Source organism: Vicugna pacos, chromosome 5, assembly GCF_048564905.1.
Source record: "Vicugna pacos chromosome 5, VicPac4, whole genome shotgun sequence".
NCBI classification, from domain to species: domain Eukaryota; kingdom Metazoa; phylum Chordata; class Mammalia; order Artiodactyla; family Camelidae; genus Vicugna; species Vicugna pacos.
Window position 1 is genome coordinate 86263506 of NC_132991.1, and position 25893 is coordinate 86289398.

At 44.6% G+C, this 25893-nt stretch overlaps 1 protein-coding gene across 2 annotated transcripts in view; it reads left to right on the top strand.

Annotated features, from left to right (window-relative positions):
• Positions 1-25893, top strand: part of RHBDD1 (rhomboid domain containing 1) — a 113803-nt gene that overhangs the window by 69565 nt on the left and 18345 nt on the right. The window lies entirely within an intron of this gene.

Sequence of the window (25893 nt, forward strand, 5' to 3'; positions counted from 1 at the left end):
GCATGAACAAAGGAATTTACTTTGGAATTCATATCTGCAAAGCAGGCTGTATGTCACTGTTTATCAAAGTGTTCGCCACAAACCTTCCTCAAAATCACGTGGACAGCCTGATGAGAATTCAGAGTCAAGGTTCCACTGCAGACCTGCCGAGCCAGCCTCCTCCGGGGCAGAGCCTAGGCATTTGTGTTCAACCGACTTTCCAGAAAGTTCTTTTACAAACTGTTATATGAAAGCCGCTATGTTTATTTGGCCATCTTTGTTCTGGGTTTGGTTTATGAGTTTGGGTACCACTGTTTTTATTGTTTAATAGCGACTAAAAATCACCTCTTCATTCAGTAAGCATTTATTAAGGTCTTATGTTTCATGTACTGTGTTAGGGAATACGGGAAGGTAAAAAACAACGGAATCTTCCCCTCTAAAATTTACAGTCTCTAGTAGGGGACATGCCTGCTAGATGCCACAACGCGAAAGTGATCTTAATGTCAGGTGCCTAAGAGAGGCTCCGGTGAACAGAGGCAGTGAGGGAGAGAACTAGAGCTCTCAGAGTTTCACAGATGAGGGGGCATTCGAGTTGAACCTTCACGAATATGTAGAGTTTGCAGAGATGTGTAAGGGCCTTCCGGGCGGGAATCGGACGCAGAAGCAGGGCGTGTGGTCAGCCTGCCTACACTTTTGAAAGGAGCATTAACAGAAGAAGGTAAGAAGAGTGGGAAGCTAGGCTGGGGCCTGATCACGGAGGTGGTAGAATTAAATAGGCCCCCAGGGAAAACGGATCTGGTGTGTGGTGTACATGCCGATAGGAGTTCTGCACAGGGCAGTGATGTGGTCAGAGGTGTGTTTTAGGAATCTGGCAGCTGTCATTCCACAAACGAGGACTGAGCACCTGTTGGTGGGTACCCGGCCTCACACCAGATGATGGGAATGCATAAATTACCACCACCTGGTGTCTTCCTTGAGGGACTAGTCCTAGCAGCAGCGGCGCACATGGAGACAGGGAGTCACAGCAAGAGGGAAGACAGATCAGAGGATTGCTGCATAGTCTGAGCAAGAAATGAAAGCCTCAGTTACGAAGGTAGCCACGGAAACGGAAAGGAGATAAATCAGGACTTCTCAGATGGTGAGTGTCCGAACTGTGGTGCATCAGTTGTCTCGTACTGCGCAACATCACGCCGACACACGTGGCTTAGCAGAACAAACATTTCTTCTTGCTCTTGCGTGGCTGGGTCTGCTGGGCCAGGCTTACGTGATCGCAGCTGGTGTGCTAAGGTGCCTGCAGTGGTCACCTGGGGCTGGCTGCTCTGAGATGACCTCCTTTATATTCCTGATTGACTGTTGTCTGAAGCAATGGCCTACTTGACTTACCACCCAGCGGGCTGGCCCAGGCTCACTCACAAGGCCTCAGCACGAGGGTTCCGAGAGAGAATGTGGGAACAAGTAAGGCTTATGCTGGCGCATTGTCAGTTTCACTGCATTTTGTTGTGGAAGCAAGTTGGAAGACCAGACGAGATTCGTGGGGTAGGGAAATAGACTCCACCTCTTCATGGGAGGAGCTGCAGAGTCCCACTGCAAAGCGAATTGACAGAAGGAGGGGTGGAGAATTGGGGCCATTCTTGTAATCACTAGATCACATGCAGACGACTAGCTTCACAGTCACTAGAAGCATGCCTTCGCCTTGGAATCCTAAAGGCTGGGGGCAAGGCCCCAGAGACTGCCTTTTAACAAATTCTCAAGGTTAGTCCGGTGCACACAGGCACTTAATTACTCCTAGGGGAGACATGAAATATCGTGGGAGGTAAGAGATATTGGATATTCAATTTAACTTGGAACAAGCCATAGTCTAAATGGAGCTGTGGTCTGAATTTATCATCTTGGACTATCCATTCATTGCATGTCAATACCGTGTTCTCTCTCGGATGTACATCTTAGAAATGCAGCATGAATGTTATCGTTAATAAAAACATTCATCTCCATCTGCCACACGTGATAAAAAGGTAAGTCAGGGCAAAACTACTAAGCGTGGGCTTTGTACAAACCTGTGTTTAGGACCACAACGGGACAATAGGAGGGACCTTTTTGGCGTGATGAAACTATCCTCTATTTCGGTTGCTGTGATGGGTGCACAACTCTCTGCTTTTTCAAAACTCACCTAACTGTATCCTGCAGAGAGTAAATGTTCCTATAATGGGATTTTAAAAGAAGTAAATAAAAATCAACAAGAAACCCAATGAAATAACTGGTAGTCTTGCAAAGATCATCGAACGCTATAGAAACCATCAGTCAGAAGATTGTTGAGAAGTGGTGGTTACTCACACGGCGATGAAGTGTCACCTCACAGAAGACATGCTCACAGGAAAGCAAAATAGAGAGATTTGGCAAGTCAGTCACCACCTGCCGCCGGTGGTCAGATGTGGCGGCCTTATTAGTGGGACGGCCTGATACTGTGTCTCCTGATGTGATGCCATGTGAGGGACACAGTGTCGTCTGTGACATATTCTTACTAAAAATGTTTAGCCCGACTCTAATGAAGTCTTCCCATGTAAGTGTCAGTATACAGGAAATACCTGGAACAGAGGACTAAGTTGAGAAATCAGATGAGATGTTGGACTTTTACAGTTCAATGAGACTGGTCTCCTGGGAAAAAAAAAATCAATGTCATAAAAAAAGCAGGATGTGGTTTTATATTAAAAAGAAATAACAAGCAGACATAACATGGAAACCTTGAAAAACCGGTTCTTATAAAAGACATATTTTTGAGAAATGGGAGTGTTGTATTTGGACTAGATGTTAGATGTTATTTGGGAAATAATCTAACTTTCTTTGATGTGTCGATGGTGCTGTGGATACGTAGCACAGGGTCCCTTACTGGGAGACACACACTGCAGTGTTTAAAAGCAAAATAATGTCTGCAGCCTACTTTCAGTTTTTAGCCAAAGCAACTCTCTCCTCTCTCTCTCTGTCTCTCTCTCCCCCCGCCCACCCCTTCTCTCTCACTCACTTCCCCCCTCCACAAGCTCTACATTCAAATCAATTTGGGAAACTGCAAACTACACCCCCTTGAAGATTCAGAATGACACTGGTCCACTGAAGATTCTAATTAGTTCTGCAATTAAGAAGCCAATTTATTAAATTAATATTTTCCAAACTTCTTTGACCACAGAACTTGATTTTCAATGAAGTTTTTGAGAGCATCTGGAACTAGTTCCAGTGAAACTGATCTGAAGAGACTTCTTAAAGTGCGTTATGCAGTAACGGGTGAAGGCAAAAAGGAAGCAGCCTTACAACTTGTTGATATTAATTTCAATTTTATTTCCCTAAAAACACTTCATGACTGTCTTGTTAAGAATGAGACACCAAGAAGACATTTACTTTAAAGGACTTTATTGTTTTTTTAGCCTTTTTTCTTGTAGAAAAATATTTGGTTTGAGTTTATTTTATGAAAGTTGACCCTATGGTATGAACTATTCTGTACCTTACTTTTTTTATTCAATATTGTATTGTAGTCATATTTTCACACCACTAAAATTCTTTGAACTTCAGAGCCTTTATACATTTTCTTAAATTTATACCTGAATATTTATTTATTTATTTATTTATTTATTTACTTTGGAGGCAGAGGTGTGCTGCTAATAGCAGTATGTTTTTTAATTCTGTATTTGTTGAGATTATTATATACTTTTTCTTCTTTAGTCTAATGATGTGCTAAATTGTTCTGATTTTTAAACTTAAAGCCGGTCTGCATTCCTAGGATAAATCTCTCCTGGTTGTGGTATTTTATGGTCCATCCTGGAGAAAATGCCGCATGTGCCTGGAAAAGTGTGTTCCGCTCTGGTTGTGGGGAGTGTTCTGCAAATGTTGATTCGATTAATTGAGGTGATAGTGTTGCCCAAGTCTTCTAATCCCCCGGATTATCTGTCTACTTGTTCTGTCGAGCACTGGGAGTATTTTGAATTACACAAATTCAGTTACTGGGAGTTACTGGGAGTAACACTAAATGTGTATGGTATGGTTACTCCCAGTGCACAGAAGACTTCAGATTGCTCCAGTGTTACGTTGCTTTTAGGATGGGGGCTATTTGCCAGAGTGTTTCTCGGTGTCTGCTTGAACTTGAGTTTCAGGTCTTTGCTTTGCGCTGTAACTGGGGGAAGTTCTCCGTCCCCCCGGGCCGCGCGCCCAGTGACACTGCCGTTGCCGCTTGCTCTGTGCTCTTTACTCTGGTGGTGGGAGGCCAGTGGGAGGCGGGCTCTGATCAAGCCTTAGTCTTACCCTGTCACGGTGTCCCCGGTTTGGAGGTGTGGCCCTCTCAGTGTCCCTGCCCCTCCCCCGGTTTAGAGGGTTCTTTTCCTTTCCTCCCTTTCCCTTCTCTAGGCTGCAGTAGATTTTCACCATTTCCCTAAGGGAAGCTAGGTTTTTGCCTTTCTCCCAGGCATTGAAGGCTTTTGTTCCATGGGGATGATTGGGAAGAAGGATCTAGCCTTCCAAGCAGACCTTCCCTGCAGTGGCTGCTGCTCTGTCCCCCGGATATACCAGGGAACACGGAGGACAAAGGATGCTCCCTCTGACTCTCACCTGTGTTTGTGAGGCCCCACATGAGGTCCTGAGAAGAGCCTGGAAGTGGGTGTGAACTCCTTTCTGCTGCAGCCCCCAATGTGTTCTGTCAGATATTCCGTGAATATATTCTGTGAGTTCTGTGTTCCCTTGCTACCTCACACTCAGCCTTTAGCAGTTTGTCGGCAGTTATGGCTGAATTCTTATTAATGTCCAGCAAAGTCTGTCCCAGGTAAGCAAGTGCTCCTGTACCATTTTAGACTTCTGTTCAGTTGGCTGCCCTACCACCTCAGCTTTCCGATGGGTTCAGGAAAAGTGTTAATTTGCAGATTGTCCAGCGCTTATGTTCACTATAAGAATAGGAGCTTTTTCCAGCTTTCTACATCCCCAGTTTGAATCTATCATCTTGGTACATTTATTTATTAGTTTTTGTTTTGTTTTGTTTTTATAAAGGAGATCTTTACCTCATGACGTAGGTAGCATCTGTAGTCCTTCCCAGCCCCCCACCCCTGGGGAACGTCTGTATTCCTTTTCAGAAAGGCTCAGTAAATGCTTAATTCTTTGTTTGAATCCTAGTTTTCAGAGTAAGAAGTAAGTGTAATAGTCACCAGTAATACTGAGATTTGAAAGGGCCAACTAATAGAAGTTCACTTGGTCGAATGCCAGTCCAGTTGGAAACATTCAGTGCCAATTAGCTTCAGACCGTTCTGGAGTTCAATATATTGGAAGAGTAAATTAAAGAATTGAGGTAGCAGCTTTTTATCATCAGAACTTGCTGTTTTCATATTTCTTAACAGCACCTGGTCGCAATCACAAGTCCTAAAGCTCTGCCGGGAATCCTACTACCAGGGTAGCGTTTGTAGAAGAAATACCACAATCTCTGCTATTTCAAGGGGCTTGCACATTTACTACCATTAACAGAAATCTTGTTCTGTTGGCAGCCTCAGCTTTTTTTATAAATGAGTCCAAGAGGCAGCTGATACCACAATAATACAAAAATTTTGGAAGAGAGCCATGTCTTTCTTTGAGTCAAAAGGCAGATGCCAACTAGGAACATTAGCTCATTGCATTTTCCTCTGCTCCCTCCCCCACATCCTTCCATGTATAATTTGTGCCTTTTTTTTTTTTTTAATAGCCTGCCACCAAGTTCAGCTGGCGGCTGGGTACAAAGCTATGTCCTTTTCAACTTCTGTCTGCCAGCCTGGAGCATGTGCACTGGGTAGAGCTGGAAATCCTCACTGCCATGCGGAGTGGCTTGCGCTTCTTTTCTTAGACTCCTCTGAAAGGCAAATGGCCACAGTCACACTCTGGCTGTCTTGTGAAAACTAGGCAGAGTTGTCACCCCTGCCCCACAGTGTACTGCTGGAGTTGCTGGTTCGCCATACGTGAAGCTGTGGTGGGATATGCTGCAGAGGTCTTGGCTTCAGAATGAAACTGATTGCTGCTTTGTCGCGAAGTCTTTCCGTGTAACATTACTGAGGGAGCCATACTGGAAAAGGGCATTTGGGTTCTGAATTAATATCCAGGGCTTTCTTTGGTTGTTAAAAGATCATTTGACAGTATCCTTGAATCCTCTTTATAAGCATAGATGTTCATAGGGACTAATCGAGATACATTTTAAGTAAAAAATTGTAAAAAGAGAATTTAACTGAGCTGTACATGTTGCTTTTTAACTGAAGCTACACCAAGGTATATAGAAGTGACATTTGTCTTGTTTCTTTTTTATTGTATGGAAAATTTTGAGAAAAAAGAAGGAGTAAATTATGTACATGTTCTTTTACTCTTTTATGGTGTGGTCCAAAGAGAAAGGAGGGGAAGTCAGTGTTCCGAGCTTCAGTCCTGGCTCATCAGTGAACTAGCTTTACTTGAGGTGCGAGTCACTGAGTCTGATCAGACCTTTGTTTTATTATTGTTATCTGTAATAAAAGAGTTGAATCAGGTCCTCTTCCTTTTCCATTATTCTGTGGTAAGGGACTGAGGAGGACGGGCGTAGCTAGAAAGAGATGGGGATATTGAGAAATGTCAGGAATACTGGCAAGTGTTTGACATACAGGTCTCAAGGCTGACGGATGAACGATCATTTCTGGATAAATTCACACGTCTGTCTAAGGCAGCTCTAAGCTGATAAATGCATGCATTTGGTGGTGGTGTCTTCTTCAGTTGCACGATTACACGAGCCTCCCCTGGCCCAGGGTGGGCATGGTGCAGTTGGCGATTTTTAACACGTGCAAATGTTCACGGCTGGCCTGCTTGGCTTGCCAGGTTCGTTGCAGGCCGGGACAGAGATGTACGGCTCATTCCGTGTGAACACTCAACTTTTTTTTTTTCCTAAGTAATTTCGTGTGTTTTCCCCCAGGAAAACTTTCTCTGTAATGAAAAAGCACCATCTGCCAGATTTCCTAAAAGCAATTTCAGTGCAGGACACTTGCTTTGGATTACCACTCTCTAACGTTGGAGATACTCATTTCAGTGAGTGAAGTTTGATATTCGAGGTTGTATCTAGATGTGAAATGGCGCATATAAAGAGATGAAAGTACATACTTTTTCAAACCTGTGAAACAACATGTGACTCTCCCGGCCAGGAAGAGAAATAATAAAATGAGAGGCCTGGAGTTCTGTGTAGGGCGCTGTCGGAAAGGAGCAGGCTTCTGTTCAGGCTCTATACTTAAAAACATTACCTGTTGTGGGGAGGGTACAGCTCAGTGGTAGAGTGCATGCCTAGCATGCACAAGGTCCTGGGTTCAAGCCCCAGGACCTCTAAAAAAATAAATCAATAAATAAACCTAATTACTTCCTCCTCCCCAAAAGTAAAAAATTAAAAAAAAAAACATTAACTGTAGCTTAGTTCTTGCTAAAATAATGAAATAAAAATAATGATATGTGAAATTTAAACATATTTGGGAAATCGACATTAAAGTTCTTGTGTGAATTTAGAATTTGTCCTCCGCCACCTACCCACGCAATCACCATTTGCTGAAAGGCGTTATTCGTATGCTAATGAGTGGATTTAACAGTAAAAGTATAAACAGCTCTAATGAGTTCATTTCACCCAGCCATGTCCCCTCCATTCTCCCCGACACATGGACACTGCTTTGGGGCTACTAAGTCTTAACGGTTTCAGAAATATTACCTTGCACGCTCATCGTGTTGCTCCAAATCACTGCTTGTCTGTTCCTTCTCAGCAAATCCCTATTTGAGCTCCTTGTATGTGTGTATGATACAGTTAAGCATTAGAGGCTACAGAAATGAGTGAACCTCATACTTTGCTCTCAAACCAAAAATATTCCTCTTTTTGCTGAACGACAGGAGATTTAAATGACTTACTTCATTTCAGCTAACCAATATGTTAGATTTAGAAAAGAGATATAGTAACCTTTGAAATGGGCTGACCACTTACCCATTTCTGAAATTCTCTGCTCGGCAGCTGTGATTCCCTAGGTTATGTTGGAATTTTGTAGAATATCACGTTTACGAATACGATGATTTGGGTACTCAAGTTACCTGTACAGTTTTTAATCTCAGGGTTACTGATGTGTATATTCGGTGTTTCACAAGATCAAACTTAATTGGAGAAAACTATTAATACAGCCCTGATTAAGAAACTCATTGTTTCTATTAAATGCATCAAGTAGGAAGAGAGATGTCAAATAGTGCTTTATAATTATAGTGGATATTACGTTTATTAGTCAAACAACTGAGAGTGTAAAGAAGTTTCTAATTCTATGTATCTATACTAAAATAGGAAACAAAACAGTATCTTTTTTTTTTTTTGAGCTGACGGCCCAGACTGTTTCATAGACTCAGTAGTTGATATTTTCAATGAATAAACTTTTATTCTTTTTTATTGGAACCTAATTCCTTTTTAAGCATTGCTTTCTAAGTACGCATCAAAAGCATTGCATGACTGTGTCTTAACATTCTGTCTTTAGCTATGAGTAGTGGTCTCTTGTGGTGTTCATTCAGAGCCACGCTGGTAAGCTTTTTAAGCACATAACTGCAGTTTAAGTCTTGGGGAGAGGCGCAAGGGGCTGTGACCCTTTGCTGAGCTAATTTAAATTATTTTTAAAGTGGGTGATGTGAAGGATGAGACAAGGCAGCATCATTTGCAGATATAACTGACATGCTGGCACTGAGAGTGACTTTAGATGTCATCCTGTCTGAGGCTAGATTTTACAAAGGAAATGGACTCAGGGAAGTTAAGAGACTTAATATCCCATCACAGTTTATATCTGTGTCGATTAACTGTGGCCCGATTACCATGGACAGTGTCCTTCCCTGGAGATGCTGATGTGAAGGAGGTTGGGTTCCCCAGGCATGAGGGACCTGGGAGTCAGGACCTCCCCCCAAGGTGCTGAATTGGGTCCACATTTCAAGGGCTCCTGTGAGTCCACCCTAGAGCAGAGCTGAACCCCTGAACTGGCTTCCCCAACAGCCTTCCAGGCTGGCTGCCGATGGACTCTCAGCTTTCTCCTCCCGCTGGGGCGGAGTCCACCTGGTCTTCAGAAGGAAAGGAGACAGGTGATGACGTGGAGAGACTGCTCTGCCACGTACGTGCTAACACTTGTCAGATGTGTGCAGTCATTGCCGGGCGGTCCTGCTTTCGTTTCGCCGAGGGAATGAGCTTCGCTTAAGTCCTCTTCCGGAAGTCCTCTCTGAATCCCAGATGTGCCGAGTGGACTTTGTTGAAGGCCTGAGTGAGGTGATACAGGTACTGGAACTCGGGTATTAGGGTCTTTAGAACTTGGAGAACATTTGTTCTGGCTATGAAAGCAGCATATATATTCACTGTAGAAAATACAGATCCCTAAATAGAAGGCAAAAGATAATCCACAGACCCACCACCCAGAGAAGAACCACATCACATTTGAGGTGTGTCCTTGTAGCTATCCGTAACGTAGGCCCCCAGGAGAAATCACGGTGTATGCTTTGGTGAATTCTTCCCTGGTCAAGGAGGATGGAGTGCCTCTTCCCTCATGGCTGCTGTGCTGGAAGGTTCACCTACCCACACAGAATCCTGCAAAATAAACATTTGCAATTATAGGCATTGTTTTAGATTGGAAAACAGAAGCCCAGAGAACATAAATGGCTTACCCAGGACCGCGTTCTAGGTGGTAAACACGAGACAAGAAGGCCAGACTTCTCTATTCCTAGCTGGGACACTTTTCACATTGTACAACACAGTCCTTCAGAGAAAGCATTTCTAGGCTGCTGTGAACGGTCAGTCACAGAAGAGACCAGCACGACGCCGTCTGTAGCCCTCCACGTAGTCGGCCCACATGGCTGCGCTGGAGTTTTGTTCATGTTCTTGGACATGGACTGGCCACTGTGATCATCCTGAATCCAGAACACTGAACACTCTGAAGTAGATGTGGCCGCTGTACAATAGTCTTAGCAGAATTTAAACAGACAGTATGACTTATACCACGACAGTGACATTTCTCTTACTGTCATCCTCGCATGGTCGGCTGAGCTCTTTTGTTTGGTTGGTTTTGGTGTTTTTTTCTTTTTTAAGCAAAAATTCCTGAGAGGAATGAAAAATTTTGAATTAAATAGTTTATATCAGGGAAAAAAAATGCCCTTCTTACACAAGAAGCCTGCATCTCAGGTACATAATAGGACACACACCAGAAAAAAAAAAAGTTCCTATAAACAGTCACAATCTGCTGGGCAGTCATTTGTTTCTACCAAAAATTATAGCATGTGAGTTTGAAAATACAGTTTTTAATACGGACACATTAGTGACATTTGAATTAAGGATATTTGCACTGTTCATTTAAAAAGTACTCAAGTTTTCTTCAGGGGCTTTCTCTGTAAGACAGACAAGACTCACAACAAAAGGATAACCGTGCTTGCGCTAAGCGTGCCTTGGGACATCCAGGTTTTAGGTGGAGCTACGCACCACCCGGTACTCCAGCCACTCGTTAATAGGACTCATTCACATGCAGCTTTTCACTGTCTGCTCAGCCTCTTGTATCTCGCTCAGAGTGGCACGTGTTCCATCCGTTTTGTTGTGTTGTGTTGCTAGTGAGAAAAAAAATCGAGTCATGTTGGTTTCCACTTCTTGCAGAATCACAAGCGGCTTTCAGAGTGGTCTCGTTTCGTCACACGGCAGCTCTCCAAGGACTCAGAACTATTTATAATTCTGTTGTACTTGTTATGGAGAGCCAGCTGTGAGAGCCATGCGTAATACGTATTTATGTATCTTCATGAATCTCAATTAAGGACCAGCGGTCTTCCTGTGTCACGTCTGGGTTATTTAAATCTACTTGTGTTGTAAGACAGCACCAAAATTGCGCAGCATTATTAAGATTACTATAAATATTAAGCCGATTAAAATTACATTGTACACCTCTGCTTTGGAGAAATCACAAATGGCCCATCATGCCTCAAAAGGAAATAGGTGAAATAAATCATGATCTAGAATACTACTCAGCCATTAACAAGAGAAGCAGGTCCACAGAGAGTCAGATGAGACATAGGATACAGCAATATTCTTAGTAGAAACACGTTTCTTTTTGTAAAACCTAGTAAATGTACTATCAGAAAGACTGGAACAGTGTTTTACAAAATGTCAGTCACCCTTACTTCTCAGGAATAAGATCACAGTGACTTCTTTTCTTACTTGGGCATCGTTTTCGAAAATTCCTGCAAAATCATGTAGAACCTTTATAAAGAGAAAATGGGAAGATCTATGCATTGATGAAAATATTCAACATTAGCCTCCCTCTTCTTTGATGTTCTCCACAATCCAGTCCCATTAAAAGCATCAGGCTGTTTTTTGTAGAGAAATGCAGAGAAAACTGCACCCCATGCTTTCACCTCCGGCCTCTGTGGGCTACTTACTGGACGGTAAGAGTGATGAGGGAGACGGAGCAGAGGCGAGTATCCAGACTGGGGCCTCTCTCGGTCCTGTCTCCACTTCTTTTTGCATATTTCCTTCTTTGCCTCCTCATCTCTGCTTCAAACCTTCCAGGCTAGAGTTACCCACACACTTTGGGCAAGGAGACCCACGGCTTCGGTGACTAGTAGCTAGCTCTCCCTGGCTGCCACAGTGATTGCTTCCATAAGGGTTCCAAGACATGCTGGATCCTGTCTTAGCTTGAGGGTGCTTTGGCACACCGTTTAGGAACCATGGCATCAGGCCTTTCCATTGGACTTTACAGTGTACAAAATTTAAAGCAGCATCCATTTTTTCGAGCACAGTCCTTTCGAATCGATGCCGCTTTATCTCAGTGGATGGTACGTGGTGGTTGGAACTCAGAGATTTGGGTCACCAAGGGAAAAGGGAATCTGGCATGCTCTCTGTGGAAGAGCATTTTCACATCGCAAAATACGGTTCCGTGTTACTGGAAAACAGTGGGGGTTGACTCTCGAATCATCACGTTCAGGATTCTCCACAAATCAAACAACCCAAAGCCCAGTGGTTTTTAATTTTCAGCTCAGTGAGACTAAAAGGAAACAGTTTGCTTTTGGCTGGGTTGATGCTGAAATAAAATGTACCTTAGCCCAGTGACATTAAGGGAGATAAAGTGTTTAATAAGCGTCTTCCAAAAGAAGTGACATCTGTATAAAACACCTGCTGTCTTCATTATAACTTTAAATACGCTGCATCTCTGGGGGTTAGCAGGGCCCTTCTTTCGGCATATGCTGTGACAAAGTTAAACTTTCAACCCCACATAATTTACCATCGTGTCAAGGATGCTTTTTGGTGAGACATACAGGGGTGAGGAAGGAACCAAGCCCCTGGCTAAGGTAACTCAGGCCCAGCGAGGCCCATTTTGAACATAGCTTTGACACCGTGACACTTGCCAGGTTATGAACAGTGTTTCCTTGCCCCTTGGTAGCCCTAATTATTTGCCGATACCATTTTAATGTTCTATGTGTCGGAGAAGCATGGCGACAGTGCTCGGTGGCACGTGGGCACAGCTGTTCCATGGAGCTCTGGATCTCCGCGTGTGCTCTGAGGAGGGGAGCTGGGGGGACCCTGCGCACCGCCTGCGTGGGTGCCTTGTTTCTGTTACGCTGTTCTCCTTGCTGAAGCAGCAGCTGGTCCTGCGTGTGGGGACCGGGGTGGGCAGAAGGGAAAGGGCACCAAGGAATGCCTTTCTCGGGGAGCCTTTTAAACCGGTTGCCATTTTGGCAGATGACAGTCGAACCAAAAACAAGTCCCAGAAGCAGCGGCTGTGGAAAAAACCCTTGTGGCCCCAGAAGATAGTCTTTAATCAGCAATGTGGTTCGTCGTAGTAGCCTGAGGGGAAAACAGCTCAGCACCAAACTCTGCCGTATCGTAGATGGGATCGTGTGAAACCAAAATGGAAACATCTGCTGGTTTTCAGCTGGTGTTTAGCTGTGCAGACCGCATGCTCTGTCCCTGCAGCAGCAGCAGCTGTGAAGCTGCTGTGTGCCCCGTGTCTCTGAGACCTTGGCACCAGGCAAGGGGGACATCTTTGGAGTTAACGAGCAATTAGGACACTCTTTCCTGTCAATTAACTGGCAGAATAATGAGATCAAATGAGCACTGTCCTTAAAGCACCCAGACTTGTATTTTCTGAAAAAGGCGTCTTTCTCTGCTGTTGGCCGTCACATGAACAGACAAACAACTGTTTAACAGGGAAATAAATTTAAAATTGCACCTGTATCAAACAGAAGAGAGAGATACACAGACAGGATACCATTTACCCAAAACTCGCAGGTCTTCCTCTTGAGTGGCTGCTGTGATGTCGTGACATCTGTGGGCGCCTTCACTGCCTCACAGATCGGCGGAGAGAATGTTCAGGGAGTCGCATCCTTTCTCGTACGAATGAATGTATGAATGAATGTATAATTCCTTAAGTTCGGGGCAGTCAGGATATTGATCCTAAATTTGAATGAGTGGGTTCCAGACCATGAGCCATCTAAGAATTTTGATTTCCCCCCAAATGTGATGAGAAGTTACTAAAGGATGTGAATGAAGGAGTGAGGGGGAAATGGTAAAGGCCCGAGATGAGAGGATGACCCGCTGTACGCTGTAGATGGTGGTGGCTGCAGTATGTTTCCGGTGTGGGGACCAGAGTGGCCAGGTGGGTGGGAATATGACTGTGAAAGGCCCAGGATGTTGTGTTTCAGGGGGACCCTGGGGACAGTGGAAGCCATTAAGGGTTGTAAGTAGGGGGGCAGAGAGCTCAAATCAGGATTTTAAGCTCACTCTATGCATGGGGATTGGGTTACAGGGAAGAGAGATGGAATTTAAGTGAATTACTACATGCCGGGCACCATTATAAGTGACTGATGTATGCGTGTTGATGTGTGTGTGCACGTGTGCTTACGTGTGTGTGTATATGTGTTCACTCAGTCCAACAGCCACCAATGGGGTGAGTGTTAACTATGTACCCATTACAGAGACTGAACCGAAGGGAGGCAAACTGAGGTCTCTTAGCCAATAAGACAGCACTAAGAGTTAGGCCTAGGCAGTCTTGGGTCCAGAGTCTGTGTACTAATCTTTACCTCATTCTGCCTTTCACATCGTATTGGTAGCATCATCATGATATTTTAATTAATAATGAGTATAGTTGTCATTAGTATTCTGAATGCTGTTAGGATTTTACTAGCTTAGTGAGCTTGTTTTTTGTATCCATACTCATTTCTACTGGAATGAAAGTAGAAATTTTAGTGAGTTACAGTTTTCTGTAAAATATTCGTCAAAAAGTTTCAAATTAAGTGTTTCAAAGAGAGGTTAATGTCTTCTTGGTCAGCTTTACGCTTCCTTTGGGGATTTCTCGCACAGATTTCACAGTTGGGGGTTTTCCGGGCTTCGGTGGAGACCTGTGAGTGTCCAGGGAATGTGAAATTCCCAGATGTTTTCCAAACCGCAGGTAACACTCAGCTAGCTGTAGATACAATCTTCCAGTTCAACAGAAAGACGCTAGTAAGTGAAGGAGCGTGGACCTTTATAGAAGACACAGCTCGCTGACACCAAGGAGAGTTAAATTTTTCCCTGACTTCAGCGACCTCACTTGATTTCTGGAGAAAGGAGAATGACCGTTGATGTCCAGTGTGTGTCAGTAAAGGAGCCGTGACCGTGGTGCAGCCGAGGCCTGGAAGATGAGACCAGACATGAGTTAACCAGCACGTGTTAAGTAGCTAGAGGAGCTGTTTCAGAGATTTTGGATGTTCTCAACCCTTGGCTGCCTGTTGGAATCAGTGCCTTGACCTCCAAATAAGTCAGAACCCACAGCCGGTGGGGGGTGGGGGGTGGGGGCCCGGGCACCGGGGTTGCTTGCTGAACTCCCCTGGTGAGTCTGGCAGGTGTTTCCTTCAGGTGGGGAATGCCTTGAGGCCCAAGGTGAGAGGTTCCCATTTATCTCTGTGGCACTGTTAAGAGCTAGCAGAATGCAGTGGGCACTTTGTATTTTTTTTAATTGAAAGTATACCTAGTACCGTCCATTTCAACAGTTACCTACATGTCTAAGTTTGTTCTATGGTTTTTAGAATATATGGAAAACCCATTTTGTGCCAGATGTGAGCAAGGTGGCCACCCCACTTCCCCTCAAATGAAGATAAACAAAAACCTAGTTCTCTGCCTTAAGGGAACTCAGTCCAGGGGGAGAGAGAGGCAGAGAACTAGGAAGGCATCAACAAAAGTAGCTATTACCTGCGTGAAACTGTTGCTAATCAAGGAGAAGAGTGACTGGTGGTTGGGAATATTTAGGAATGGGGTGGATGGGGGATGGATGGAAGGAAGGAAGGGTTGTGGATGGTTTCCTAATATGTTTCCATGACAAAAAAAAAAAAAAAAGAGAAATCATTAAGACCAGCTTGCATCACATAGGCATCCTTTTTGGAAATCATGCAATTCAGAAATTATAAAATAGCATGTTTGTTTTTTTGTCTCTTCTGTTCCCTAGGCATGACTGATGTGGAATGTTAACATAAACGTAATGCAATGAATTTTAATGATTATTGCTTGTCGTGATTTTTTTTAATTATTTTGTCTTTTAATATGTTTCTTATTACAGAGAAGTGAGGTTTCTTTTTCAGGCCCTTTAGTGGTTAGGAAATTTGCAGTTCACGAGAGCACCAATTAGAGACGATTATCATCTGACGGCATGGCTGTGTGCCTTTGAGGAGAACTCAGCTGACACTTTCAGAAACAGTGCAAAAAAATGTTAGTATGAGCCCTGCACCAGCAGTGTGGCCGTGTAAGAACTACACATGGTTCTCGTTCACGCAGTTACTCCTAGGAATTACAGTAACTCCGTAAGAGCCTTAGAAACAGCCTGGTCCTAACCACTGAGGCACACTGCACCCTAGAAGGAGAGGGTATTGGCACTCGGGTGAACAGTCCCTGAGCTCATCCTGGAATCTGCCTCATTATACTCCCCATTCAGAGCTGTTTCTACCACATCCCCCGAGTTCATTTTTAAACATAAAATGCAATAAAAAAAATAAACAGTTACTTGAAGAGCAGTGATGCACGTCCTGATCGTTACTAAAGATCCCGCACTACCTAGGAGGGCTGTCAGTAGGACCCTTTGGTACCTACACTTGCTTTGAGATGTGTCCAGTGAGCAACCAGAGTAGCAGTGGGGAAATAAAATCCTTGAAAATAAGTTTAATGGGTTCCAGTGATGAGCTGGATCGGCTTGCGTTCTAACGTGACGTGACATTGGGAACTCCAGTGGAGTCTCTGGTACCTGGCGTGTCACTGAGCTCTCTTGTGACTGGACCCAGAACATCCTCCAGCTAGATTTTCTTTCTATATACTGATTATTTTGACGCTATGAGTTTTTGGCCAGATTGATTTTTAAGACATTGCCTGATTTTTAAGACAAAATTAGGAGTCATCCACTTATATTTTATGAATTTTATAACGTTTGTACAGAAATGAATTTTCAGTGGACGTCAATTCTAGCATCGGCATCTTGCTGTATGCAGAACTCTTAGCTCTGTGAACTGGGAGGGACCTTAGCGGATGCCCTCCGTGGTCCTTCCCTAAACGCTCCCCACAGCATCCGTAAGACAGACCACCTTCACACTGTCAGAAATGTGCATCTCTGGAAGGACCTTTTAAAACAGAACCTAAAACGAGAATAACTCTCTCTTTTGTGGACTGTTGTCAAGTTGGTACGTAAGGGGATTAAAATTGAAACTGGTTAACCGGCCTTAATCTAAAACTGTCTTTCAGTAGTTATCTCATGGTAGTTACCAGGGAAAGTTTAGCCAGCCAGCAGAACAAGCTTTGCCTATCAAGAATTCAGTTACTGTGTTTTTAAATATACGTAAAAGGAGAAAAAAAGGAAAAAGGAAGGGAGAGCTTAGAATCGGCATACCCCTCAGCCTGTGATGAAGCCCTTGGCTGCCTTGCTTTCACACCTCGATGAGGTGTGGGCTTCACAGTCAGGCCCCAGTTGGAATCCCAGCTGTCTGTCCTTCCCCAGGAACAAGGTAATTAGGGCATTTATGGGGATGCTTGGGAGTTAAGCCCTCCTCGTGGGGCTGGGGTGGCGGCCGCCGGAGACAGGAGGAGAGGGCATCGGCCCAGAGAAGACACTCGATGGAGCATCTCCGTATTTCTCTTCCTCCTCTTCCACATGTCTCTCCACTAATCTTAAGTCACTTAGGAAAATTTTTCTTTTGGCATTCCTTTCAGTCCTCTCAGAGATTTCTCCAAAAAGATAATAATGGTCATGAGCCCTTAAGCACTGACATTTAGCCAGCCCCGTTTATGTCCCGGGCACACCGAGTACATTACGTGCATTTTTTAAATTAACTTTTTACAAGAACTCGTGAGGTGGGGCACAACTGACGCTTTGAAATTAAATGTAATGGGCCTGGGTTCACACCTCGACTCAGTCTCTGACTCCAGAGCCTGTTGCTCCAAGGATCTCATTCTCGGAGCGCGCGATACTGGTTCTGCCCCCATCCCAGGTGATGATCATGAAAACATGAATAGCACATGTGCACTGGGCACTGCTCGAAGCCCTGTATGTGTATTGACTAACTAAAGGCAGACCACAACCCTCTACAAGTTCAGTGGCTGTCCCCATTCTTCAGATGAGGAAACCAAGGCACGGAGCGTCTCAGTACCTTGTCCACTGACCCGAGGTCACCTGGAGTTAAAACTGGGTCTCCAACTCTAGTTCTTAATCCCCCAGCTGTCCTTCCCCTTCCTCTTCTGCAGTTCTTCAAACTTGCTTTACCGTAAGTCTCCGACTAATCAGAGAGGAGACAGGAACTCTCTCCTGCTCACCTGAACCATCCTGGCCACTCTGTCTCCTTTTCCAGTAACTCATGAAATTCTTTCCTTATTCTTGCTACAGTCCCTCTAAAGTAGCGATTATTGGGTATTTCAACCCAATGCTAACCCAAGACTCAAGCCTAAGCAAGGAGGAACCAATAGCAAATTCATTAACTGGAAATCTATTTACAGTTAATCCCCGAGGCTCCTTGTGCAGTCAGCGCTTCTGCATCGTTTAGAGTTGCTAATAAATGAAAGTCTTTGCATCTTTCCGAGTGTCTTGATATTTACCAGTCTCATATTTTACTGTTGAAAGCGGCTTCAACAAGCATATTCATGTGTTGACCGTTCTAATTAATACAAGTAATTAGTCCTGACAGTAGAACTGTGAAAAGAAGACCCATTCATTCCTGACAGTAGAACTGTGAGAAGAAGACCCATTCATAGATTTGCTAATTATGTCACTCTGCTCAAAATTTAATCACAGTCTAGTCTTTAATCATTCCTGTATGTGGGCAAAAGGCCATCGAACTGAATTCTTCAGACTGTCACATTTATTTCTGATAAAGGAAGTTTGTCGAAATTAATTTATCATTGGAACTTAATATTCCAGGATGCTTATCATTGGAACTTAATATTCCAGGATGCAGTAACAGGTGAAGAACAGAGCTCTTTCTGCCGAGAAATAAACAGGAGAATGGGAAGAGCCAGGCAGGGAAGGAAGGAGGGACGAGTAAGCCCTCGAGTAAGATGCCTTCTTGCTTAAGTCGACAAGGGCTCGTGTGCTGATACTCTGATGCTTTTCTGAAAATGAAGGTAGTTTCATTTAGGCTGTTGGTATGTTGATGGTACAGAAAATTTGAAGACAGTTTGCTACTTTGATGCAGAGTTGAGCCCTCCTCTCTCTGATGGAAACAGCTTTGTCAAGGATGTTTGTTCTGGAGCAGGGTTCTCCAACTTCACGTTATTGACCTTGGGGGCGGTTGGGGTGGGATGTTGAGTAGCATCCGGCGTCTACCCACCAGACACATGCTGGTGCACCTTTCCTCCCAGTAGTGACGGCCACAGATGCCTCCAGACATCGCCAGTTGTCCCCCAGGGGGCTGAACTGGTCAGAACCACTGCACCAGGGTGTAAGTGTAGATCAAAAGGAATCAGGTCTTGGGTAGAATCGGTTGTAGCAGAATCAGTCAGGCACATCACTTGGAAGTAACTTAGTGGTGTGATATCCAGATTTGGAATGATATTCCTCGAATTTTAATACCTCCTTACCTTTTCAGTGTCAAGTTCCCTCTGGTCTCTTTGATAGTAAATAGAGTGGCTCTTGGTAGTAGAGTTGCTGTATCTAAAACTCCTTTGCTTCTCATGTTAAATACACTGGGCCCTTAGCTTCCGCGGATTTAGTATTTAGAGTTTTGACTACTTTTAGGTGACCTTAAAATTCTAAGTACTCAGCTGCAGGGGTTCTTTGCTGCCTCTCCAGGGCATTCATTCCTTCCCTGCTTGTCTTACGTGCCTCCATCCACAGCTTATGTCCCTGGTCCTTTGTTATAGTTACTGTCTTACAGGCACCTTCCATGTCCTTGCTGCTCGGTCCCTCGTCCACCAATGTGGGAGAGTCCACAGACTCGGGTGAGCCCTGCCCCTGGGCTTCTGGGCCCCTGCACCTGGCAGCTGAGCCCAATTGGAGGACATGACCCAGCAGAGCAGACTGAGCCCATTATAGATGACGTCAACATCCCACCTGTCCTCGCCTTCCCAGAGGAAATGGAATCCACCTGTAGGTAATGCCCCGCGCATCCCATCATGAAAACTGCAAACCTGCCTGTATCCACCCCGATACTTAACTCGCCCCTCCTGACAGCTGGGCGGGAGGTCGCCTTCCTCTTACCGGAAGCTAATGCATCAGCTCTCTTAACGTCTCAGGAAAACCTGTGGTTGCTGATGACCCCTCTCTCCCTCTGTCTTCAGCCTTTCAGTCTGCTAGATCCTTCATCAGCATTTAAACTTCACTCCAGCCTCTCCCCTCCCTCACCTCCAGAGAGAGGCCAGCAACACAACTGCCTTTCATTTACTGTTTTCCCTTTCCATTTCCGCTTTCTCCAAAGAACTGCTTATTGCCTTCACTTTTTCAACTCTGAATCTTGCCTCCACACCTTCAGTCTCTGCCGCCCCGCTTACTCTTGTGAGACAATTCCAGCCAAGTGCCCCAGCGACCTCAGTGTTGCCAAGGCCTGGAGTGCCTCTTCCCCAGACTGACTTAACGTAACTGTTCACTGCTTGAGACCCTGCCTTTTCCCTCCCTTTTGCCCGCTGCTGCCCACCCTCCTGGCTTGCCCACTGTGGCTCTGCTCTGACTGCGGGCCTTGCTCTCCCCTGCAGGCTCAGCCCCTCTGCTCTCCCCTGAAGTCCCAGTTCTGCTCATGACTTCATTCTAGGTCTCCTTTTCTTCTCTTAAGGCTTTGGTTACTGTTTATATTCCAGATTTATCCCCTCCGCTCAGATCTCTTTTCTGAAATCACATATAAACTCAAGGACATCTCAAATGCATCATGGACAGCACCTTACCCACCTCCTCAACTTGTACCTCCTCAGGTGTTGCCTCCCGGATGTTGTCAGTAACCGAGAGGGCTTGATGCTGACTCAACATGTGTCCCTGATCCTTCCACTTCTTTCCACGTCCCCTAGTCAGAGTCACTGTTATTACTTGTGACTGGCTGGTAGAGGTGAGGACAGAGAGGTCTAAGAACCAGGTCACAAGGGCCTTTTAGGCCAGTCGGAGGACTTGGTTTTTCTCTGAGTGAGATGGGAGCCATGAGAAGGTCTTGAGCAGAGGAGTAACCTAATTTAACTTAATTTTTCAAAGGCTCACTGGGGCTGTTGTGTTGAGAATAGCCCGTGGGGCATCAAAGTGGGTTGAATGGTGACTCCCAAAAATATGTCCACCTGGAGCCTCAGAATGTGACCGTATGTAGAATAAGAGTCTTTGCAGGTGTAATTAAAGGAACAAGGTGAGATCATCCTGATGAGCAATGTTGGTGGTGGTAATATTCGTGCGGTGAAAAAAAAAACAAAAATGGGCGGGCAGGTGAAACAGTGCCTGACTGTTGTGGACTTTGTCTAAAATGTGCATCTTTAATTTGGAGGGAAAAAAATAAAAGTAGCATTCTCGTGACATTAATTCTAAATGGACTAATAGGAAATAAAGATTTCCTTATGTATGCAGTCATACCTGCTTGTTGCAAAGATGTGGTAGCTTTGCTCTGAGCCTACGACAGCTTAATATTTTTTACAGAAGTAGAACTTAGACCTCTATTTTTGACACTTGAGATGTTGGGGGTGAGGGAAAGTCATTTATTATAAAATTATTGAGGGTTTTGCCTAAATGATTTTCAGAAAAGTCATTCCAGGTCTCTTGGGCAGTGGCCATTGTAGCCAGTTGACTTGGTCGTCAAAGAAAGCACCAGAGAAGGGGTGCTAAAGTGAGCGCCGTCGACAAACTTCTTTTTTTGTTTCTTCCCCCAGAGCTCTGCTCTACAAACAAAGCTAGTTTTGCCAGGCACGTTTCCCCCTAACACGTAAAGCCCTATGCATCTTGAAGGAAATGTAACCCATGTGTTCCTGAGTCACTTATGCCCAAGTCATTAAAACGTTATTTTGTAAATGTGATTTCATGTTTGAAGTCATCGTAAAGTATTTTTAGTAGATTTCCCTTCTTCATAATGCTAAATTTTTCTTGGTTTATTTTCTTGTTTTATTTAAACGCACTGTAGATCATCTTAACACACATCCCCTGGTGAGACACAAAGGGAATCTTGAAGTCAATCTTGAAGCCAAAGGTGAAGTCTGACACATTTGAAGCAGCCAGTTTCCATTGGCAGAGGTTTATAACTGTTCTGTTTACTATGCTGTGTCCAGGGCTGCCTTTCACCTGGTGGTGTTGTGCCCCAGCCCTCGCCCCACGCCCCTCCCTGAAAGAGCGCCCGTGAAGAAGAACAGGGAAAAGGACAAGTGACAGAACCACACTGCCTCCTGCGGGTGTTTCTGTGTTATGACCATGTGATCCTCTCTCTCCAAAACTGAGCTCGTTTCCCCCTTTTACCTACTGACATTGCCGGCTGGGGAGGTTAAGGTGTTTCATGAAATGTCCACAAAAGAGAGAAGTAAAACTGAATTTAGGAGCCACCTACAGCTTCTCATTCTCAGGGCGGGATTGAGATTTGTCCCCGTTCAGAGCACCGGCTCCAGAGGCCACAGGTGTAGCTGCCAGCGTAGTAAGAGACACCCACCACTAGGGGGAGCAAAGATTTACGGGGTTAAAACTTCTTGTCTCTCTAAGCTTATGAGACACTTCCCAACCTTTTTTTTTCTTTTTTCTTTTTTCTTTTTTCGTCCTCAGAACTGCCTTGCGGGCCATGATTTCTGGGTTTTGGTTAGTGATTTTCTCATGAGGAAAATGAGGCTCAGAAGGGTCACTTGCCTAGATGTTTCCCAAGGTGATTGGCTACTGAGCCTGTCTCCACTGCACTGTGAACTCCGGGAGAGCAGAGGTGTATCCGTCCTTGGGGGGACATTTGAGGACTTCTGTGAGCTCTCACTTTTGGAAGCCCCACCCCCCCCCACCCCGTATCATTTCAAATGTGTTAAAAATGTGACATCCGATCCATAGTATAGAAATACACATTTAAGTAAATGACTATAAATATATGTATATCATATTTATGAGTTGAGATATAAATGATTGATATGGTACATTTCATAGGCATTTAATGAAATATTTATTACTTTTCAGTTTTATACTTTCTTTTTCACTTAGGGAGCCAATTCATCATTTTGAGATCTCAGACATTTTTCTCAGGCTTAGTCCCTGAGCATTGTTCCTACAGCAGATAAAGCCATCCCCCTGCTCTTGTTCACTCTTGTGTGCCTCGCTCCTATCACAGAGCCCCCGGGAAAGTGCTGAATGAATATCTGTTGGATGAATGTCCGACTGGTGAGGGAAGGAATGGAAGAATGAATCACGAGTGAAGAGTTAAGTGGTGAAGTCTGGTACCAAAGCCCTTGATGGCTCATTCCATTTACACGGCCGTCGTGGTGGACTCGCCCCAAACTGTGTATTCAAAACATAGCCCTTATCATCTCTCTCATTGTTCTTTTCCGAGCCCGTTTTCTGCTCCATCACAGCTGAGACACAGAAAATTACAGACCACAGGTTATTTGCATTTTGGTAACTTTTAAGAAGGAAGAGCCATTTTAGGGTCATGATCAATTCTTTACTCTGTTTAATCATTAGAGTTTACTGTATTTGCATTGCCTTACAAGCGTGGGATAAAGGTGGCTATAATTAATATTCAGACACTCAAAAAAATTTCTTAACGAAACCAAAGGGAGGTTTTTTTTGTTTGTTTGTTTGTTTTGCCTGTCTGGCTTTTTTGGTTTGCTTTGTTTAGAATTCTAAGTGTTTGCTCATATTTCTCATGTGATACCTATATTTTCATGCGATGTGACTTTTTTTAATGCAAGGGTGAATCTTCGTGGTCTCTCTTCAAAGCTCTAGGATTTAGTAGTGGGTGACTTATTGAACATGATGGAAAGCTGAAGAGAGCCTCCCTCTTATGAAAGAAAGAACCACAAAGGGACGACTTAAGAGGGGTCAGAGAGGTGAGCATTAGCCAGAGGGAAGAGCCATCCTTTCCTTCTGCAGTTGCTCCTCTCAGCTCATCCGGATCCCCAGGATCTCTAAAAGCCGGGACGGAGCTCACCAGGTGGCCCCAGAGCCCCTGGACGGGCCAAGTTTGTGGGTCAAGGCAGGAGCTGAAAATGGTGGAACTTACCCTCCATCCACAAAAATTTGGGGGGATTCAGTCATTCAACAAATACTTCTTGGCACTGCCATTAGGAACACCCTGGCGACCAGGCAGACTTGTCCCTGGAGTCCAGACACTCCGATCAGGCTCTCGTTTGAGGGATATTTGACATGGCTTTAGTTTCTCTTTCTCATTTTTTAGCTGGATTTTGTTGTGTGTGCACAGGTGATCTCGTGTGTTCAAAAGACTGAAGCCTTCTGTTTGTAAATCAAGGCTAGAGAGGGAAGGAAGCCTGTAACATAAAAATTGGGGATGGAAAACTTCAGTTTCTCCACTGCTGTTATTTTTCTGTATTGCTTTTAAAATCTCTTGGTGGACCTGGACCTCAGAGCAGAGGGATGCAGAACGCTTCATGAGTTGTGTTGTCCCTCTGACCCTGTCCTTCCTCATGGGGGTTCCTGCCCGGACTTCCAGCCTAGGCAGTCTTGTTAACTTTCGGTATTTCCTTTTTTCCAGGATTTATATATTTTCGATTGTCTTGAAATGATTTTTCTCTAAACTTATCTAGACCATTTAATTTGTGGCAGGAATCCCAAAGTATATTCTCCCCAGAGAAAGAACAAGGTTTGCCAGGCATCAGTTTAAGGAAGTACTTAAGGAAAATTGTGGGAAGTGTATTCTTGGGCTAGAGATGCTGGTGACCATGAACTAAAGAAGTTGGGAAGGTGGTATTTTTCCATTCCCTTTGCCACTCAGCTTCCTTATGCTTTGCTATTTACCCAAAACGATCCCCCTGCAAAGGCTGGTATTTACTTACATTTAGGGCAAAGCTCCACTGGGAGTATTTCCAAAAACAGCTCCCAGATAGATCCTCTCCCTCCCTGCTGCCCAGTCCTTCAGCAAGAACTTTTCCAATATTTTATATTTGAGTTGTTTTCTTTTTAGAAAAGAAGGTTAACTCGACAAAGAATAAACAAATCGAAAAGCTCTAGAGACAGACATCCTTGGAAAGGCCAGGCCTTTTGTCATCACTGCTGTTACTGCCTTTTAAGGAGTGGTCACCAATGGAGAAGAGCCTTGACCTCCTTCGTTCACTGACAAGAATTGCTCCTGATCAGATCTCCCTGGCAGCATTTCCATGGGCCTCACAACTCCAGGCCCAGTAAATAGGAACATTCTGTTCACCCTTCTCCCTGCCCTCTCCGGGGAGTCCGCTTTGTTCACATGGACTGTTGGTGGCAGAATGGCTGCCTCGCCCACGATGGACGCGAGGCTCTGAGGAGAGGCGGCCCGCGCTGCCTCCCAGCCTCACCCTCGTGCTGGCCAATGCCTCAGTGTTTCTCACCTGGGGTCCCTTTTATGCAGTGCTGGGTGTAACAATTTAAGTAAATGGTTAGGATTCTGACCCCTATATGCCCATCGCTCAAAGTTCTCAGCATACTTTGCTGTCAAACATCAGTCTGAAAATTGGTTTGAAGTTATCTGGACCGTCTGCTCGCTGTTGAATCACATAAGAGAGAGGTCCGCTGAGGACACAGAATTCCTTGATGGAAAGTTAACTGCCTACCAGCCTCACACTGGAGTACCTGTAGCCTGACTTCAGAGAGAAGCCATGGTTCTAACCGGGTCTGGTTATGTGTCAGGTGAGCACGAGTGACGGTGCCCTGCGGCCGGCTGAGCTGGTGGGGTGACCCCTTTTTATTTGAAACCTTGCTGAGGTACATGTATTGTTCAGCAAGTGAATCAGAGGCCCGTCACTGTCACCAGTGAGGACGAGGAGAACTAGGTTCCAGTTCCAGAGTTATCCCAGCGAGCCGAGGGACCCTGTCTTAACTTCTCTGAACTCTGAGGATCTGTAAGACAAGGCGGTGTCTAGATTAACGTCCAGGGCCTGGCTAGCCTTAGAAATTCTCCATACATTCAAGACTGGTTTTACTGCACTGGTCTCATGGATGTGAATATATGCACTCATTTAAACCATACATTTATATTCATCGCAGCCCTAAATGAAAAGCTCAGGAGAAGACACGGCCCGCCACTCATCCTTTATAGCCCCTCAGTCTAGACTGGGGCCTGACACACAGTAAGTGCTTTCAGTTAATATTAGTTGTTATTAATTCAGGGAAGAGTGGAGAGGCAGGTTGCTAAAATTAGATAGTCTCAGAAAATTTGGTGGAATTTAGACATTACAAGATGTAAACCAAAATAAAGGAGAGGTCAGGGAGATGAGAGTGCAAAATGAGCTGTGTTCTCCCCTGAGCTGTGACTGATGAGAACAGACTCCCATTTGTCCGTAACTGTTAGGGAATTACATCCGATGATGCA